This window comes from Podarcis pityusensis, assembly GCF_964106645.2.
Source record: "Podarcis pityusensis genome assembly, chromosome: 2".
Taxonomy (NCBI): Eukaryota; Metazoa; Chordata; class Lepidosauria; order Squamata; family Lacertidae; genus Podarcis; species Podarcis pityusensis.
The window spans coordinates 16,317,542-16,337,375 of NC_138029.1; positions in this window are offsets into that span (position 1 = coordinate 16,317,542).

The window sequence follows — 19,834 nt, forward strand, 5'->3', positions numbered from 1 at the left end:
CAAAAATACCTAGTACTGGTCTTTTATTAACTTTATTTGAGCTTAAATACATGTACTCTGTTTACCCACACAGCTGTTCTGAAATGGGCCGGACTGAAACTGTGACTCAGAATAGGAATCTGAATATTCCACACATAGTTGTATAAAAGGAAGGAATTCTGGAGAGCACTAAGCGAGGAACAGAAACAAAACAATGGCGAGACATTTTATATCGTAATGGCAAGAGCTGTAGAGTTCAAATAAAGGCACATTACAGCATACTCCTATAGTACAACTTATAAATTGCACAAGTTATAAATTGCAGCAGATAATGTGAGGGACAGCATCAGATTTTTGCACAAAAACATGTGTTACAACTAAGGATGGGGAGAAATTTGATTCAGTTCTCAGTTAAACACAAACCTATCAAAAGTTGTGCTTCCCAAAACAATATGTGAAGCGAAACATAGCCATCCTTTGAAATCCACAGTTTTCTTAATTTTGCAGCCAAGTAATGTGTATGGAAATTCATATGCTGGAGAAAAGTATGCATAAAACTATATATATTAGTAAAAACAAGATACAAAAATGCATTCTTTTAGGGGAACTTGCTCTGTGAAAAAAACATGCATATTAGGAGAAAGTCCATTAAAAAAACTGATTAATTTTCATGAGAACTTTTTTTAAAATCACAGATTAATGTGGAACTGTGAAGAGCTGAATTTATGATTGGAAAAATGAGAAACTGAGAGAACCTGAAACTGACAGATTCGCACCTCCCTAGTTACAACATTGCCACACACAGACATGTCGCTATTGTGATATCTCTGAGCGTGCAACATTTCTGGTTCTTCCACTGTAACTGTCTAAATAGTCCACAGTTGGTCAATCATTTCCTGCCAGGCGGCCATTCCTTTGAGAGGGAAATTGCATGTGCACTGGGACTATATTTCTTAGTATTCTGTGGTACAGAAGGAGGACACAATACAGGGATTTCTTAGTCATGAAGGCAGAGCTGTGGGACCTCCTATAAGAAGGCCAACTGACTCCATCTCTGTAGGCCTGCTGCTGCCTGGCTACTTGGGATAGTACCTGAGGGAAAATCTGTTTAGTGGATAGTCTTTATTCACATTTCTGCTGAGGTGTGTTCCCCCCCACCTTTAAAAAAAAAATATTGATGGTGCTTAATCAGGGTTGACTCAACATCTGGAAACCTTGGGCAGCTTCCAGAACCCAATCCACTGGCAGGGCCCACTACTGATGTCTGTCTTGGGTGATCCTTAATTTCCTCTCCGGTGCAGCATTCTGAGTTGTGCTTGGCAGCTGTATTGAGTCACTATTTTAATTTCCCATAGTGCCCTTGGCAGAGCATCAATTTAGCCTCCCAATGCTTCCTGCAGCCTTCGTATCACAGCCAGACAAGCCAATCAGGGCTCACTGATAGAAAAAGGAACCTATCAGGGTACATTAACTGCTGGGGGGCGGGTCCTTTTAGACAGGCAAGTGGGGTATACTTATTATAATTAATAAAATTCAATTGGCAAGAAAGTAACTTTTTGAAAGCAGTTTTTTTGCAAGCTGTCACACAAATACTACTGAGAATATTGTTAGTGCCAGTTTAGAACTACTACCAGTCTTAAAAAACCAAAAACCCGACACCATGAATGTGGGACTTTCTGAAAAGACATAACTGGGGATATGTCTCTTCATGTCCAAATGGTTCAGCCCAAAAATTGTTTCACAGTTCAGTTATACAATTTCCCACAAATTGTAAAGATTCAGGTCAAAGAATCCATATTATATGTAGATGGTTGTATTTCATAGGGTGATACGTTGTATATAATTTATATGGCTTCATACCACACATCTAACAAAGCTTCTCTCCTGCTTCTCTTTCAACTCCTACTTCTTTTTGGGCTCAACATTAAAGGGAGCAATTAAGAGGGATTATTTAATTAGTGTGACCTAATATTTTATGAAGTCAGATCAATTAGGTTTTATCTTTGTTGAAAGACATAAAAGCCAAAAAATGTGCTGATCAGGACAATTAACACACAGGCATCAGCAAATACTGCAAGTCTTTTAAGGCATAAGCACACGTGCTGGGTCTGTGCCCTGAGCCCAAAGAAAAGGGATAAGCTCTGGTCAGTTCACAGGACCATTTTGCATATGAAAGCTATGGGGAACAGTGGTACCTGAATGGTAGAGCATCTTCAGGTAGGGCTGAGAGTGACTCCTGCCTGAAAAGCCAGACAGGCACAACTAGTCAGTGTACACAATTCTGAGTTAGATACAGCAAGCTATCTAACAAACAAATGCTGGCTCCTTTGGCCTGAAAGTGAGATGAGTGCCACACCCCATAGTTGCTTTTGACTGAACTTAACTGTCCAGGGGTCCTTTACCTTTCACCTTATATAGAGCAATGGCCTGACTCAGGATAACACAGCTTCCTCTGTTCCAGTGGTGGGGCTCAGGGTTAAGAGGCTGAAGTTCATTATTTTCTGGAAAACCTTCAAATTTGGGTTCAGTCAAGAGGTGATGAGATAAACTTGCAATAAAATTTGGATCCTTGATGAAGTCTTTGTGCTTTGCAACTCCAGTTCAAGGCAATTTCTCCACAGAAACAATAGTAGTAGAAATCATATCACAATATATGAGAAGGAGCCTTGGGAATCTCTGCTTCCCAAAATCATTTACATGCAGATCCTAACCATATTTACAACGAAATAAGTTCCCCTGGTTTCAAATAGGACTTCATTTGAAGGCAGCAGGGCATACCTAGAACTAGTATAAAATGCACATTTGGGCAATGGTATTATCAGGAGAATCAAAATGTTACAAAATAGTGTGCAAGCTTTGGAGTTCCCCAGAACTCTTAATCAGACAAGGAATTAAAAATGCAAATGGCGTGTTTGTAGGGGGAGGAGGAAACTGTTGGTGTCATTCACATCATCATTGTCTGATAAAATTCTTCAGGTGGTGTGTGGGAGGAGTTAGCAAACATTCAAACAGAGTCTTTTCAGATGCTTGATTCAAATTGCACCCTGGCTTTCTGAGAAGGAGAAAGCACAATATGAAAGATTTCCCAATCTCTGCAAATAGAACAGCCAGCAATTACGCAGTTCTGGCTCCTTAAATATAGTGTTTATTCCTGCCCTTAAGATACCTTGATTACTTCCATTCCAGTGTCACAACAACTGGACATTGGACTGGTCTCAACAACCTTGAGAGCTTCAGTCAATACATTTTGCTCCTGAAAATGGCTTCGGTGTGGATCAGCCACAGAGGAAATTCATGTTGGGTATAGCAGAGTGGTTAATGAGACAACCCACACACCATTCAAGCTTGCAAATAAGCTAGACTGGCTGCATTGAGACCAATGAGATGTACACTTCAATTTCCAAGGTCTGCTTCATACCATATGGAAATAACCAGAGCTTGCACTAAGTGCCACATCTTGAGAATTTCAGCTGAAGCCATTTTGAATACCAGAGCCTCACCTTGCAGTTTGTGAATCACAGACTAAGGCTGATGTTTTAGTTTGGACCATATTAAACCACTGCTCATTTCCACCAGGTGCTCTCAGTGTGGCACCCTGCAAACCCCTGCTCATATATGACCCTGAATTAATAACCCTTTATTAACAGGTCTCCCATGTTCTTTAAATTTTATTCCCCCAAAGTTTTTGCTGGAAGGCCCATTGGGCTGAAGCTGCAGTTAAATCTTGTTGTTGCCCGTCAGTTTACCATAGGAATGTGAATTGTCTTTTGGCACAGTATAGGAAAGGATGCATATCAAGTGTTAGAGCTGGGTTGCGGACAGTTGTTGGCTTGGAGGCTAACTGATGTTTTCACAAAAATCATAGGCGCAAAGAATGGAGAATTCTACAATTCTGCAATTGCACCCTTAAATGCAATCACAGGTAGATTCCAAAACTGAAACTACTTCATGGGGCAGATTTTAGAAGAAGAAAAAATGTCCTCCTTCTCTGTTTGCAAGGAGGAGAATTTGACAAGACTAGAGCGGAGCAGAATATCTTTCAGATGTTCGGCTTTAGCTCCCGCCATTCCCAACCAGCATGACTAACGGTCAGAAAAGGGAGCTGGGGTACATTCAACAACATATGGCAGGCACCATGGTTGGCTCTCCCTGATCTACAGTGAGCAAAATGGCAATTAATATATTAAGAGGCAGTGAAGTTCATCCCAGTCTCCTGCTTTTGCATGGCTCCCCAATTGACCTTGGGAGTTGCCAAACTGAGCTGATTTTATTATATGGGGAATTTCATTGCATGTCTCTGATTTCTCTGGTAGAAATTCAAAAGGCAAACCTCTGAAGTCTGTTGCTTCTTCCTCCAGGGCATTGAAGATCTAGTTATGTTCTTCTTCTTTTTTCATCTGGCCACCATAAATTCAGTGAATTCTATAGCCAAAGTTCAGGACAAGTGAAAAGTTGGCTGAAATATCACCATCAATTTAGTACAAATATTTATTAAGCAGTAAATCCACCTGTCTCTCAACACATTGGTCATTGATTCATTCAACAAGGCTAGGGTGTGTTCTGCCTATCGCTTAATGTGCTGCTGGGAATCCTACCAATGTGCAATTCATTCTTGATTCATTCATGCTTAGTGAATGTTGCAAAACCTACCAGTTGTTTCAAACATTAAAAAGAATATGTAAACAAGATGTGTAAAGATCCAAATAAATCAGAGGGTTTATTTATTTATAGAGGGGAAGTATCCAGTTTTTCCACAGCAGCTTACATGTTGAACAAAACACTGCAGTGCAACATATTACAAAGCAGGGCATCCATCCAGCCAAATAAAAAAGCAGCACATCTTTAACTCTCTGTGCTACAAATGGAAAAATAATGTGGGAACTCAAAGCATATAATATCAGCCATTGGTAAATCAACACATTGCTCTACTAAGAGCAATGGTCCTAAAAGTGACTAAACTGAACGGAATGCAGTGAAGTTGCTACAAGTTTGCGGAAAATGTTTTGCCAAATGTTGGGAGATCTCCCAGGGGCTGGATGAGTCTCCCCCACCCTGATGAGTTTTTCCCTGATGCAGAAGATTCTGTTGCAGAGCGTAACAACTTTCGTCTTACATACAAGTAGTTGGGCAGAACATCCATTTCAAAGGTAGCATCCTCAGTGCAAGGGAATGAGTTATAGCCAGCAAAAATACATGGAGCTCCCTGTCACTTTAAAGATCAAACACATTTATATTTTAGTAAAGGCTTTCATGAGCTAGAGTTAAATGGTCCTGCAGTGTACATTCCAAGTCCAGTTTCTGTACAGGCTCGACAAGTAGAAGGCGAAGCAGAGCCACACCATGGGCCGAGCCCCCAACATCCTGTCCTTCCCCACCCTTTCACACTGATGCTTTGAGTTTGGATAGCTGAAGAAGGGAAACCTACAGACAGATGCATATCCTTCCATGCAATCTGGAACTCTGGTTGTGCAGGGTTCCAAATAACTTGGAAGTCTATGCACATAGAACCCCACATATGAAGTTTCCCTTCCTCAGACATGGCCATCAGAGGGCCAGGAAGGCAACTAACATTGGGGGCAGGGCAAACAGTGTGGCCCCCGCTTCCCTTTCTACTCATGGAAACTTCTTAACTCCTATATAAGACATGAAGGGCAGAGGCAGGGAAAGGTGGGTGCGGTGGGTGCTGTCCGCCCCAGGTGCCATCCCTGAGGGGGGGTAACATCATCACGCTGCCCCCTGATGCCCACTGTGGGCGGTACACTCCCCAGGAGGCTCGCAGTGGGTGACGCACCCCCTGGGAGGCACACAGCGACTGGTGCACCCCCCGGGACGTGCACCCAGCCCCCCTGGAACGCTCGCCCCACCCCATGGGCAGCTAGCTCCACCACAGCAGGCGGCTAGCCCCACCCCCTGGGTGCACACCACTCCAGGTGCCGCAACAGCTAGCTCTGCCTCTGATGAAGGGGACTCTGGTTTGTCACTAAAAGCCGGTGTGATGCAGCTTGTTAAGGGTGCTAGGAACTGTGAATCTCAGGGGCAAACTACACCTCCCAGAATTCTTTGGAAGAAGTTGTGTGCTCTGTATGGAATGTACATAGCAAAGAGAGCAAACCCAACACCCTGAACTTTGCATGCAGGAGGGCGTTTGTTGTTTAGTCGTTTAGTCATGTCCGACTCTTTGTGACCCCATGGACCAGAGCACGCCAGGCACTCCTGTCTTCCACTGCCTCCTGCAGTTTGGTCAAACTCATGCTGGTAGCTTCAACAACACTATCCAACCATCACGTCCTCTGTTGTCCCCTTCTCCTTGTGCCCTCCATCTTTCCCAACATCAGGGTCTTTTCCAGGGAGTCTTCTCTTCTCATGAGGTGACCAAAGTATTGGAGCCTCAGCTTCACGATCTGTCCTTCCAGTGAGCAGTCAGGGCTGATTTCCTTAAGAATGGATAGGTTTGATCTTCTTGCAGTCCATGGGACTCTCAAGAATCTCCTCCAGCACCATAATTCAAAAGCATCAATTCTTCGGCATTCAGCCTTCTTTATAGTCCAGCTTTCACTTCCATACATCACTACTGGGAAAACCATAGCTTTAACTATACCGACCTTTGTTGGCAAGGAGATGTCTCTGCTTTTTAAGATGCTGTCTAGGTTGGAGGGGGTTAGGATATGGTAAAGTTGCTCCGCCTCTGACCTTGGTCAGCCTCTGCTGTTGATGTGGAGACTGTCACTGCAGAGGTCTCTGCTGTGCCCATGAGAAGTGCAGAACATGGACACCTTCCACAGGCAGCAGTCAATACATGCTCTGGAAACAGGGCATTACAGGTGTGGGGCACAGGAGAAGCAGAGCCAGCCATGGACCTGCTGGATCCTTAGCTACCCCATTCCCCCGAGGGGCCTGAGCTGAGCTGCCACAGCAAAAAAGAAGCTACAGCACCCCCTGCCATTCGCCCCCCCTGGCTGGCACAAGCTTACAGAGCTTTGGATACACTCGTTGATCTGTTGGTTTGCTACTCCCTGATAAAAGTTTGGATTGCTCTTTGTAGCCATCTGCTTCTGGGTACAGCCAGGGCTTTCTGGTCAGGATGGGGACAGAGCAAAGTGCTTCTCCCCAGTAGTTTATTCCTCCACTGTAGGGGCAGCGGTGGATGAATAAACTACACAAAAAGCAAAAGCACACGGTAATTCAGACAGAGGTAATGTGGGGGCAGCAGATGGCGGCTGTTTAAAATTGTAGATGCAAATGCTCCTGAGTAAACTTAATAAAAGTTAATCCAAGGCTCGCTGCTTTTAATGACCGTGTGGCAAACATAATTGTAACATTAGGAAATCGACATTATTTGGAGGAATGCTAGAAACATTTTCTGTGATTCAGGGGTAGCTAGATGGGCACCAACAAGTTGTCTTCTTTAATCTCACAGCTATCCCACTTCACATCGCAAGGCATCTTTGTGGGAGGAGCAAGATCTTTCTGGGTCAAGATCTTTGGTTGTTGGGCCGTTTCTTCAGGTGGGCTACACTGAATGGTAGGTAGAGAGGTGAGGCCTACAACCACGACCCAAGCCCCTGCTAAATCCCCTTCTTGTTACTTAAAAGGAGTGTGCGAATGGGGTGAGAGCCACTCTAAAAAAGGAAACTTTTAAATTTTGTATAATAACAAAAATGACCCTGAGTTCACATGATTTTTTTTCTGATTCATCTGATTCATGTTAGAGCAGGTGTGGGGAATCTTTGGTCTTCCAGAAGCTGGTAAACTACAACTCCCATCATCCCTAGCCAATGGCCATGCTTGTTTGGGATGATAGGAGTTACAGTTCAGAAGCATCTGAAGGGCCAAGCATTCCCCCTGCCTGTGTTAGTGGATACACATTTTCTAGATCTTCTATCTCTTTTTGTAAGATGTGTGATATCCCATCTCTTGCGGGGGTGCAATTAGTGCCAGCACCGTCCGTTAAGAGTTTGGGTGTAATCTTCGACACCTCCCTTTCCATGGAGGCGCAGATTGCAGCTATAACAAAGGCGGCATTTTTTAAACTCCGCCAAGCTAAGCAGTTGGCTCCTTACCTCTCTCGCCCTGACCTAGCCACTGTGATCCACGCGACGGTCACCTCCAGACTGGATTATTGTAACTCGCTCTACGTGGGACTGCCCTTGAGACTGACCCAGAAACTCCAGCGGGTGCAGAATGCTGCGGCGAGACTCCTTATGGGTTCCTCGCCACCAGATCACATTCACCCGGTGCTATACCATCTGCACTGGCTCCCGGTGGAGTACAGGATCAGGTTTAAGGTGCTGGTTTTAACCTTTAAAGCCCTACACGGCCTAGGCCCCTTGTACCTACGGGACCGCCTCTCCTGGTATGTCCCCCGGAGGACCTTACGGTCTTCAAACAAAAACATCTTGGCAGTCCCAGGCCACAGGGAGGTTAGGCTGGCCTCAACCAGAGCCAGGGCTTTTTCGGCTGTGGCTCCGATCTGGTGGAACGCTCTGTCACAAGAGACTAGGGCCCTGCGGGACTTGACATCTTTCCACAGGGCCTGCAAGACAGAGCTGTTCCACCAGGCCTTTGGTCAGGGCACAGCCTGACTCCCTCCTTTGGCAATCTTCACAGAACTTTAGCCTAAAGGTTGCCATCAATTTGAGTTGAATTAATTTTATAATGAAATGATTTTAGAATGTTGTACTATTTTATTGTTGTTAGCCGCCCTGAGCCCGGCTTCAGCTGGGGAGGGCGGGATATAAATAAAATTTATTATTATTATTATTTTGACCCTTCCTGGCCCTCAGGAGATATTTGCCCCATCTCCTTCCATGTGGAGACAAACAGTGAACCTAAAGGAAGAGATAAAATCTGAAATAAGTGTAGAAGAGGCAGCAACACAGATGAGCCATCTTTACCAGGCTCGACAACTTTAATTTGCCTGGAGGAAAATGTTTTGCTAAATGTTTTAAAATTGACTTAATGGGAGCAGATCAGGAAAAGAACGTGTTATGAAATTTTGATCTCTTGTTTAAAGTCAATTTTAAAGTGCTGAACTCTGCAGTCAGCTGAAATGAAGAATACTGATGAGTGTGACGCACAGACTTTGTGAGAAGTCTTCCTAAAAACATTTCAGGGCACCAGAGAGTCAAGGTCAGCCTTTCCAACAACTGGGCAACTTTAGCCAGTGAAAATTCCTTGGAAAGAGTGCTTCTGTAGATGGGAGTTAGGGTTTACAGATTGCAATCCTTCTGGCTCCCACTCATTTAAACTTTTATATTAATGATTTGGTGCCGTATTTAGCGAATGCAAACTCCGCCTCTCCTGTAATTAGGAACAGAAAGATCTCAATCTTGATGCATGCAGATGATTTAGTGTTCCTCTCTCTTTCCCGATCAGCCCTTAGAAATCTCTTGGAAGTGTTCAGTACATACTGTAAATAGGAAAACCTATCAATAAATTACTCTAAGACCAAGATTATGATTTTTGGCAAACACAGTCCTATGTATAAATGGTGTTTAGGACAGCAAGTTACAGAACAACCTCACTGATTTAGATACCTGGGTGTACTCTTTAGCAAAACCCTCTGTTGGAAGTGTTATATGAAGGCAGTGAAAGTCAAAGCACAGAAAAACATAGGGGCATTGATGAACTTCTATTACAATAAGGGAGGGCGGCTGATTGAGCCTGCCCTAAAGATATTTGGTAGCAAAGTGCTTACTCAAATGCTCTATGGTGTTGAAATCTATGGTTCTGATTCGAAGTCCATAAACGTTTTGGAAACTGTGCAGAATTTTTTTTGAAAGCTATACTCTCTACCATCAGGAATAGCAGCTCTTCTTCATACAGAATCTGGGTGACCATCAGTTAAGGCAAGAGCTGAGTGCACTTGATTAAAATATATTAAAAGTATTGCTACTATGCCAGCTGAGTGTTTTCCTGTACTGTGCTATATGGAATTGAGTAATAACCAACTCTGGAAAACAGCTTGTTGAGATGTTTTAGGCTATTATTATTATCCAAAACTGAGCACTGCTTTGAGTTTGAATAAGTGTCAACTAAGGAACTGACTCTTCTGGATAGAATCTATTCTCTTTTGCTCCTTTTCTCTGCCCTGATGTCATGCTTATCCGGAATTGTGATGTGGTACTAGAAATTCTCCAATACGGGTTGTGTGATGACAGCCTGACATTTCTATGTATGTAAGAAGATGTAGAAAAATGATCTCCATAAAAATAATGTCCAAAAAGAAAAGAAAAACAGACAATAGCTTTTTCAGAGAATTGGAAGCTTCTCAGAAGAACTGCTATTGTTCTCCGTACACATGTTCATCTTTCCTGCTCTTACTGCATGGAATCCCATCAAGTACATTTTATTCCACTCTGGGCATTCTTTAGAAAAAGCCTAATTGACATGTACATACACATCTTAAGCATGAGTCACAGGCTTCAATATGTTCAGGGTTTTTTAAGTGTGCAGTTTGAAAGAAAATTCAGAGTTGGGGGGAGAATTGTGCAGTTGGAAAGCTGATAGTGTGTCGTTTGAATTAGACACATTAGACCTATGTGTTTAGTAAGCACTTAAATGACAGGCAATGTGAGGGGAAGAATGTTGTTGTTGTTGTGGGCATCCGTTTGTCTCTAGAGGCAATGGAGTCTGCCTCCAGGGGTGAAGTCAGATGACTGCATTAGCAGTACCAAAGTGACTTCCCTGGGGCACAAGGCTGGGCAGTGTGTGTAGGTCCTGGGCTCCCCAGATGACAAGCCCCCCTCTTGTCCTCCCTGATGTGGTCCAAAGGAAAGCAGAACAAGATGTTTGGCACAGCTTGGCTGCAGGAGTTGTTGGAAGGAGGTGCACAAGGCACCATCTAACCTTCTTAGGGACTCCAGATTTGTATACGGTTTACTCTTTAGCCTTTTCTCTTCCTGAAGATACCCCACAAGGCAGTGGAGGTTTAGGATCAAAGTTGGGCTACCTTCCCAGGTTGATGAACCTCATTTGCCTCTTACTTCCCTCTACGGCATGTGCAGAAACCGCCTTCTTGACCCCAAAGCCATAGCTACGGGGGGGGGGGGGGCTAGTCAGGTTTTTTGCCCCGGATAAAGCCTCCAGAGGGGCACCATCGAGGCTCCCAGCCTGTGTGTGTGTGTACGCAAATATGCATGGAGGGGGTGCCAAACTGGGTCTTTGACCTGGGTGAAATAAAGCCTAGTTTTGCCCCTGCTTGACCCACTATTGATCTCGTATGCTCAGTGTGCCAGAGCCTGCCTTCACATGCAGGGGAAGTCCCTTACTCACCGAGAGTTTGAGACCCTTCGGCTATCCTCACCTGGTTTAGCTGGCTGGTCAAAGCCATTCCTGGGGTGTGGTCGCTGTTGCATGCTGATACCTTCTAGGAGCCACAGGTGAGAGCTGAGTGCAGGGTGGGGACCAAAGGTAGACAAACTACCCCCACCAGAGGTACTACCCCTCTCCCAACACCCATACACCCCAGGGAAGCATGTACACAGATTATATAAGAGTATAATGTCCTCAATTTCTGAACTAAGACAGATTCATAAATGAATTGTTCCTGTATAGTAGATAAGAACTATGGAGAAACACGTACTGAAAAGCAAAGAGCAAAGCATGCTTTCTTTTTCTCTTTCCTTTTTTAAGTGACGGGGATTTTGTGCAGTTGGCAAATCTGCTTTTTAAAAACCCTGCTATAATTAGTACATAAATGCAGTGGCTTGGCTTGTAAGTTGCCCATCCATTTGGACCAATTCTCTCCTCCATCTATAGCCTCCAAAACATTCCTAAAGGCCCCCCACACCCCAGGAGCAGATTTGTAGGGGGCTGCAGAAGGAATGGAGAGGCATGAAAGACCCGTTCTATGCATGGGAATTCCATTCAGGGAAGGAAAGTTAGGATTCACGCCAATGCCAGGAGCTGCTGGAGAACTTGTTAATTTTGAACAGTAATAACATTAACATTAATCATATGAAACGATGAGCACTTATGCTGCTATCTGTGCTCTCCCTTTCAGGAAAGGGAAAGTGGCTACAATTAGGAATTAGGACAGGGGTGAGAAAATTAAGACTATTCCCCACCTTCCCCACCCACCACCCCTGCTGCAGCAGTAATTTTTTCAGTTATCAAAGCACCAAAAATAGCATTAAGGAGGCAGTTTTCTCCCACTGATCTTTGGAAAGATTGATCTTTGCAGTGTCCTAAACTCACCCTTCCATTTAAATCTGTGGCTGTAGGAACTGTTTACATACCCTGCAATGTTTCTCCGATAAAATTAGGGATGTCCTATTTAAGAAGAAGAAGAAGAAGAAGAAGAAGAAGAAGAAGAAGAAGAAGAAGAAGAAGAAGAAGAAATATTTTATTATTTATACCTGCCCATCTGATTGGGTTGCCCCAGCGACTCTGGGTGGCTTCTAACATATATAAAAACATAATAAAACAAACATTTCAAAGCTTCCCTATACAGGGCTGTCTTCAGATTCTTCTAAAGGTTGTAAAGTTAATTATCTCCTTGGTCGGGGGTCACATAACTCCATCCTCTCCAACGTTTCTCTGATGAAAATAGGGACATCCTAAGGAAAAGCGGGACATTCCAGGATCAAATCAGAAACCAGGACGGCTTCTGTAAATCTGAGACTGTCCCTGGGAAAAAGGGACCCTTGAGCAGAATGTTTCGTGGGACATTTTACCAGCACCATCTGCTCTCAGACTACTTCTAAGTGCTCATTCACTGGCCACCAGCACTGTCAATCAGCACAAACAGGAAATGGTGAAGCAGGTATAGCATATACACACAGTTCTCCATCTTGCACTGCCTAGACATTTGTGGATCGATATTCTCATCCCTTTCTCAAAACTGCACAAGTGTTCTTCATGCAAGGGTACCCTGGAGTAGGGCATTTAAGAGACCAGGAGGAGGCTGTGCACTCATAACTCTGAGTAGCTCCCTAAGGGCTTTCCCATACTTCCTCTTTTCCTGCTGCTTTGCCCCAGGGAAAACTGTTCTTTAGTGCTCAGTTTGGAGCAAACAGCAATTTGGGGTTTTTCCAGATTCATGTTTTCTTCGGTTTAGCACAAGAGAGTGGGTTTTCCTTGGGAAAAGAGCGGGGCAAGGGGGGAAAACCTCTCAGACCCATGCTTTCTAGGCACAGGAGAAGCGGAAATGTAGATTATTCCTAAGTTAGATCCCATATGTGGTGTATCTAGACCCTGTGAATTGTTCCTTTAAGGACAACCCAGCTTTGAGAGTTGCTCCTTCCCCTCTTTCCTGCGACTCGGCAAAGCTCTGATGCAGGCCTGTGTTCGGAGCTCAAGAAGGCTGTTAAACAGACACCTGTGCTCAAGAACTTACTTAGTGCTTAGTTCAGTAATATATACACACAATAATATTGAATCCAATTCTTTTTTGTGTGTTTTTTTGTTTTTTTTAATGGTGCTGGTACTTGAAAAAAGTGATGCGGGTGTAGTCAAAGATTCAACAGGCAACACATACCTTCCTGAGTTACTGCATTCACAGCCCCCAATCTTGTATAAACACAACAGGTTTGAGTCCCTATGCTTTCAGAATTTATGCGATGAGGAGGAAAATCCATTGGACATAGTATATATGAATGGTTAGATCCAGATCAGTTTTACTCTGAGGACAGACGTTTCAAGTCAATGAGTTCATCTCTAGAGTGAAAGCATCCCCAAGCCAACATTTATTTCTTTTTATGAATTACTTCTCATAAAACATCTTGAAGCAATTTCACAATGAAAACAATTACACAATTTTGTATAGAGACACAATGGCAGCAATTAAAAAAGCACTAAAATGTATAAACAACTTCAAATCCTAAAAGTGACGTTGCCACAGATTGTAAACCTGGATTCTTAATTATTGACACCCCCTGCACACACTAACAAAATAGATAAAGTTTGAAGCAACCCCAGTATAGTGATCCCCCGTGTTCAAAGAAATGAAGCCATGATTTCAGCTCCTCTCCTGATGTCAGCTACTTCTATCACCTCAATAGATTTATGACACTGCAATTAACTTCCTTCCCAGATCAACTGTGAAGACTGGAAAAGTGACATGTAACAACAGCACCTTGTTCTAAATTGCATAGATGGCCTAATGCCGAGGCTCATGAGTCACTCTTGACAGATGTGAATTTTCTTCTGGCATAGACCGATAGCGAGATGATGCGATAGAATCTTAGATAATATTCCTGAGAAATCTTTCACCACGGCCCTGTGATGTAAGCAACCTGTTCTAGGGAAATGTAGCCCATGTTCCCATATTCTCTCTGAGTACAAAATCAACTTAGGGAGGGGGATTTTGAGCAGGTTGAGCAACGCTTAAGGCAGTTGCTTCCCAACTGGTCTTCCACTCCAGCTCACAACCTCTTCTTGAGGCTGTGCTTGGTTAAAACAAAACAAACAAACCAAAACGGCGGGAAGTTCCACACAACTGCATGCAACATCTGTTTGCTTCTTCCCTAATGATTCTTCCCATCTTGCATCTGGAGACAAGAAATGCCATGTTACATTAGAAAGTTGAGTCTGGGAAGACACATGTTCAAGAGCTGGTAACTCTCTCTCTCTCTCTCTCTCTCTCTCTCTCTCTCTCTCTCTCTCTCTAACTTGCCTCACAGTGTTGATGTGAGGTTAAAAGGAAAGGTCTATGGAGCCAGTGTGGTGTAGTGGTTAAAAGCAGTAGACTCGTAATCTGGGGAACCGGGTTTGCGTCTCCACTCCTCCACCTGCAGCTGCTGGGTGACCTTGGGCTAGTCACACTTCTCTGAAGTCTCTCAGCCTCACTCACCTCACAGAGTGTTTGTTGTGGGGGAGGAAGGGAAAGGAGAATGTTAGCCACTTTGAGACTACTTCGGGTAGTGATAAAGCGGGGTATCAAATCCAAACTCTTCTTCTTCTTCTCTTATTGCGACATTTATAATATTGCATTATACATTTAATTTAATTATCAGTGCTGGGCCCAGTGCATTGATTATTCATCCAGGCCAGCACCAACACCCTTCAGCAGCTGCCTTTAGGGCAAGGCCCACAGCTGTTGCCCATACTGTGCACCTGGTCTGGCGGCCACCTGCTATTTTTAGTTCTGCTGTAGCCTGTGATGGGACCGTGGAAAAATGTTGTAGGAAATCAAAATGGCAGTCAGTGTATTTGCAGTGCTGCTCTTACTCCCCACCAGGTTAGCCCACTGTGACCCCACCGCTGTAAGAGCAGGGCCGCAAGATGCAACTGCCCTTTGTCTTTAACTCAGTTGCACAAATGTTAGTGGCTGTGTCTCATTTTTGTCTTTTTTGTTGCCTGTATGGGCCAACACTGGGTTTTGATACAGAGCTTCAGCCATGTTACTCTTCTGGGTACAGAATCCATAGGTACCAGCCCTAATATCTTGAAATAGCAAACAAACAGTGGTCCGTGAAGCCTGACAGACAGGCACAGACCAATTTCTAAACAACCGAGAAACATGTTTTTTGCCCTGTTACAGTCAGAAAATCTAAAGAGTTTGTGATCAGACTTGGTTGTTCTTTTAAATTTTAAGGACTCATGAAGAAGGGATCATTCTTTTCTAGAGAGGACAATGTTCTCAAACATGCAGGAAGATGGTACTGCACATTAGATCTATTTTCTATTGCTGAATGTTACCTCTCCAAGTTGATTGGGATAATATTGCTTGTTATGTAGGTGGGTTATATTGGTGTTATATTGCAGCATGATGTTTGATAATGATCCTACAGTTATACAGCCACCATTATTAAGTGGCACTTGCAGGAAATTTAACAGTTAATTTAAGAGAAACTCTGTACGGGAGTTATTCTGCCACTCTAGGCATTCAGAGGTGAATGAGGACAGCACCGGGGTCCAAATAAGTTGGGGTTGTGCCTGTTTTGCAGGAAAACTAACAAAGCAGACACTTTTGTGTCCTAGACTGAGCTCTATAAAGGATTCTGCAAGCATGCATATAGATGTGTGTGTGTGTATGCGTGTGTGCATATATATGCCCAATGCCATGGGCCCAATGTCATGGTATCTACTGGCTAGAATTCCTCACATAATAAATATTACTCTTCTTCTCTCATGGCCAAAGCACTTTGAAAACTGTTTTTGAAATATTCCCTTCTCTGTTTTTGGAACAGGAAGGATGGATTTGGTAAGAGAATACCCTCCAACATTTTTGTCCCCCAAATTGGGAGATCAGGAGGGGCACACCTTCCAGTCTGGTTCTCTGATGATCGTCAGCAGGGTTGTTCCAGAGCACTGGACCAGAAGATGGTTTGGCGCAACCTTGCTAATGATCAACAGAGTGCTGGACCAAAAAACAGAGCATTCTGGGATTGGGATTGGCTTCTCTAGACTTATAATTCCCAGGGTTGCTGGGAATTATACGTCTAGAGCAGGGGTGCACAACCTGTGGCCCTCCAGATATCTCTGTACTACAACTTCTGTCACCCCTGATCACTGTCTTTGCTGGCTGGGACTGATGGGAGTTGTAGTCCAGAAACATCTGGAGGGCTGCAGGTTGTGCACCCCTGGTCTAGAGGGATAAACCATGGTGCCCAGAATTCTTTAAGGGAAGGAATGTGCTTCAAATGTGTTTTAAAGGTATTGTCTGCCCACAGCCTAAGGCTCACACAATTTACCTGTCCTTAAGTGTGAGCAGCTGCGGACAGACATAAGATGAATGTGCATTGCCCCACAAACCTGGCACTTTCAATAGGGACTACTGGAGTAAGTGAGAAGTCATTAGTGATTTCAGCAGGAGGAAACAAGTACCGGTAGTTCAGCTGGTTTTAAACTTAAGTCATTTAACTTATTAGAAGAAGAAGAATAAGAGTTTGGATTTGATATCCCGCCTTTCACTCCCTTTAAGGAGTCTCAAAGCGGCTAACATTCTCCTTTCCCTTCCTCCCCCACAACAAACACTCTGTGAGGTGAGTGGGGCTGAGAGACTTCAAAGAAGTGTGACTGGCCCAAGGTCACCCAGCAGCTGCATGTGGAGGAGCGGAGACTCAAACCCGGTTTCCCAGATTACGAGACTACCGCTCTTAACCACTACACCACACTGGCTCTCATGCCACACACACACACACACACACACACACACACACACACACTTACTATGAGGTCAAATGGACACTTTAGGCAACAGATTTGGGGCCACCTTTAAAAAGCAGCCAAATGGCAGCTATGTGACACAAAATGAAACTGTACCATAAAACAGATGCATGGTATGCAGGGCAAATATACATCATAAAGTGGGTTGGGGAGAAATCAATGTGGAAGCTGCCATTTTCTTCATAATGTACCCATCTGCTCTTTGGCGCTGTGTCTTTTATCCCTTGGGGAAATCATTTACATTTCTGTCTCAGGGCGACAAAATATCTTGGGCCAGCCTTGGTTGAACTGCTTACCAAATACCCCCGGTGTCTTTGCAATCATTTGCCACAGCCTGATGAGTTCTGCAAAGGTGGCATGGAGACTAAGGAGGAGAAAGCTGACGAGCTGTAAGTTAGAAGGCAGGAGATGGGGACTGGCTGAGGGCAGACTAAAGTTGTTGGTTTTTTTGCTGGAGATGCAAGATACAAAAAGGAACCTTCTACCATATGTGGTGGACATGCCCCGAAATTGGGAAATTTTGGAGCATGATCCACAAAGAAATAAAGAAAATATTAAGAATAGCATATAGTAAAAGGCCAGAGTCATTCATTTTAGGAATTTTAAGTGACGATATTCCAAAAGACAAAACTAATTTTTTCTTATATGTAACGTCTGCAGCAAGAATCCTGGTGGCTAAGTATTGGAAAGGGAATCAGTTACCCACTAGGGGAGAGTGGTTATGTAAGCTTTCAGAATACTTAGAATTAGCCAAATTAACAGATATAATAAGACAAAAACCAAAAAGTGAAGTAAAAAAAGAATGGGAGTGCCTAAATGAACACCTCAAAAGTCAAGGTTTGAGGACAGAAATCTGGCTGAGTCTGGAATAACCTTGTGAAGTGAAAGGATATACTGCCCAATACCCAAGGGTTTCAGTTTGAAGACAGGAAAAAGTTGGTTTATGGAAAAGTATAAGAGTTGAATGTTATTATGGAGTAAGAATTTTGCATATGTTTTTAAAGCTGATAGAGAATCAAAAGTATTTTCTTTTTCTTTCCTTTCTTTTAGTCTTCATGTTAAAAAAAAACTTGTTATTTGATGTTGACTTCAGAATATTGTTTTCTTTGTTTTTCTTTGCTGTAATAAAAATAGCTTTACAGACAAATGAGACCTCAAAAGGTGGGAGGCATTTTTCACTCAGCTCCAGTTTTAATTCCTCTTCCAGCTAAATGCAGAAAAACATCACTCAAGGGTGCAAACCTGGAAGCAACTTTACTCTGTGTGCATAGTATTTGTAGCTTTACTGTTTATTTAACATGAAAGCTGAAAATTCAGGAAAGGGGGAAAGCTTTTAGGGTGACTTTGGGGTTTTTTAGGCTCAGTGCTCAGCTCCAGTACTGGCATCGCCACCATCGTATATAGACACTGGCGGAGGAAGAGGGGGCAGGGCAGGGCAGGGCACCGCCCTGGCAGCGTGATCCTGGTGGGGTTCCATCGTGGCTGCCCCCCTGCCCGCGGTGGGCACCCCGCCCCCGCAGGCAGCACGCCACACCCCCAGAACGCGTGCCACACCCCTGCATGCAGCAGGCCATGCCCCCAGGTGGCATGCCACGCCCCCGGGGTGCATGCCCCGCCCCCACTTGCTCTCCGCCCCCAGTGCCAGAGCATGAAACTCCGCCATTGTATATAGATTATATACTTCCAAAATGCAGGCATCTGTATGCATATCACTCTTACTGGTTCTGAATCCAACATGCAATTGCCTCATTGCTTTTGTGGATTGAGTAAAATACCAGCCTTAGAATCACTCCAGCCAGGAGATGGCCCACAGAGATCAAATCAAAAGCAGGTTTTGCCAAATAAATAGACCCACAGGGCAGTTGAAAAAGTTCAGATTGGACCAATGGGCTGACTACCCACACCTCTTGCAAGGAATACAAAAATCCCAGCTGGGATTGAGATTTTGTCTGTTGAAAATCTAAGTTACTTATTTACATTGAACATCCTATGCAAATAATACTATGTAAATTCTGTCACATTTATCAGTTCTATATGTGTGTGCGTGCGCGTGCACATGCTTCTGCGCCTACGGGTTTTGGATGCTGCCCAGGCTATTTGGATAGGCAAGTTGGGACTTCAATCCTGCAGATAGTACTGGGCAATGTTCCTAGATTAGTTTTGGTATGGAGTGCACAAGATATTTAAAAAATATTATTGGTCTACAGAAAACTGCAAGGAAAAACACACTTGAGACGCATTTAACCTATGATTATTGGACAAGCATGTCTGGATACCACAAATCACTCTGGAGCCTCCAGATGACCTATTTATTGAGCATTCATTCCATACCCTCCAAGTGTCCCTATTTTCATCAAGAAACGTTGGAGAGCATTTGCTTGCCTAAAGTTTGTGCAGATAATATATCTGCTATTTATTGAGTGTTGGCTGTGATTTCTTTGTGGGGAGATTATACAACAATGCACATTAGTCCTGATTTACTTGTGCAATGTTTATGTATCTTGCTGTCCATCATTAATTCATCCCACATGCTTTTAGTGCATTGCCCCATCTCTAACTGCATAAAGTCGGTTTCTATTCAAAATCAGATTTATTGTACTAGGGTGACAGAGCACTTTAATCCACCCTGATTGTGCAAACCTACACTTCCCCATACGCACCTGAAAACCTCCTGCAAAATACTGGTAGTCTGAAGGCACCCTCTGGTTTCTGTTGATGTCTGAAGAAAGAGTCTGTGTAACTA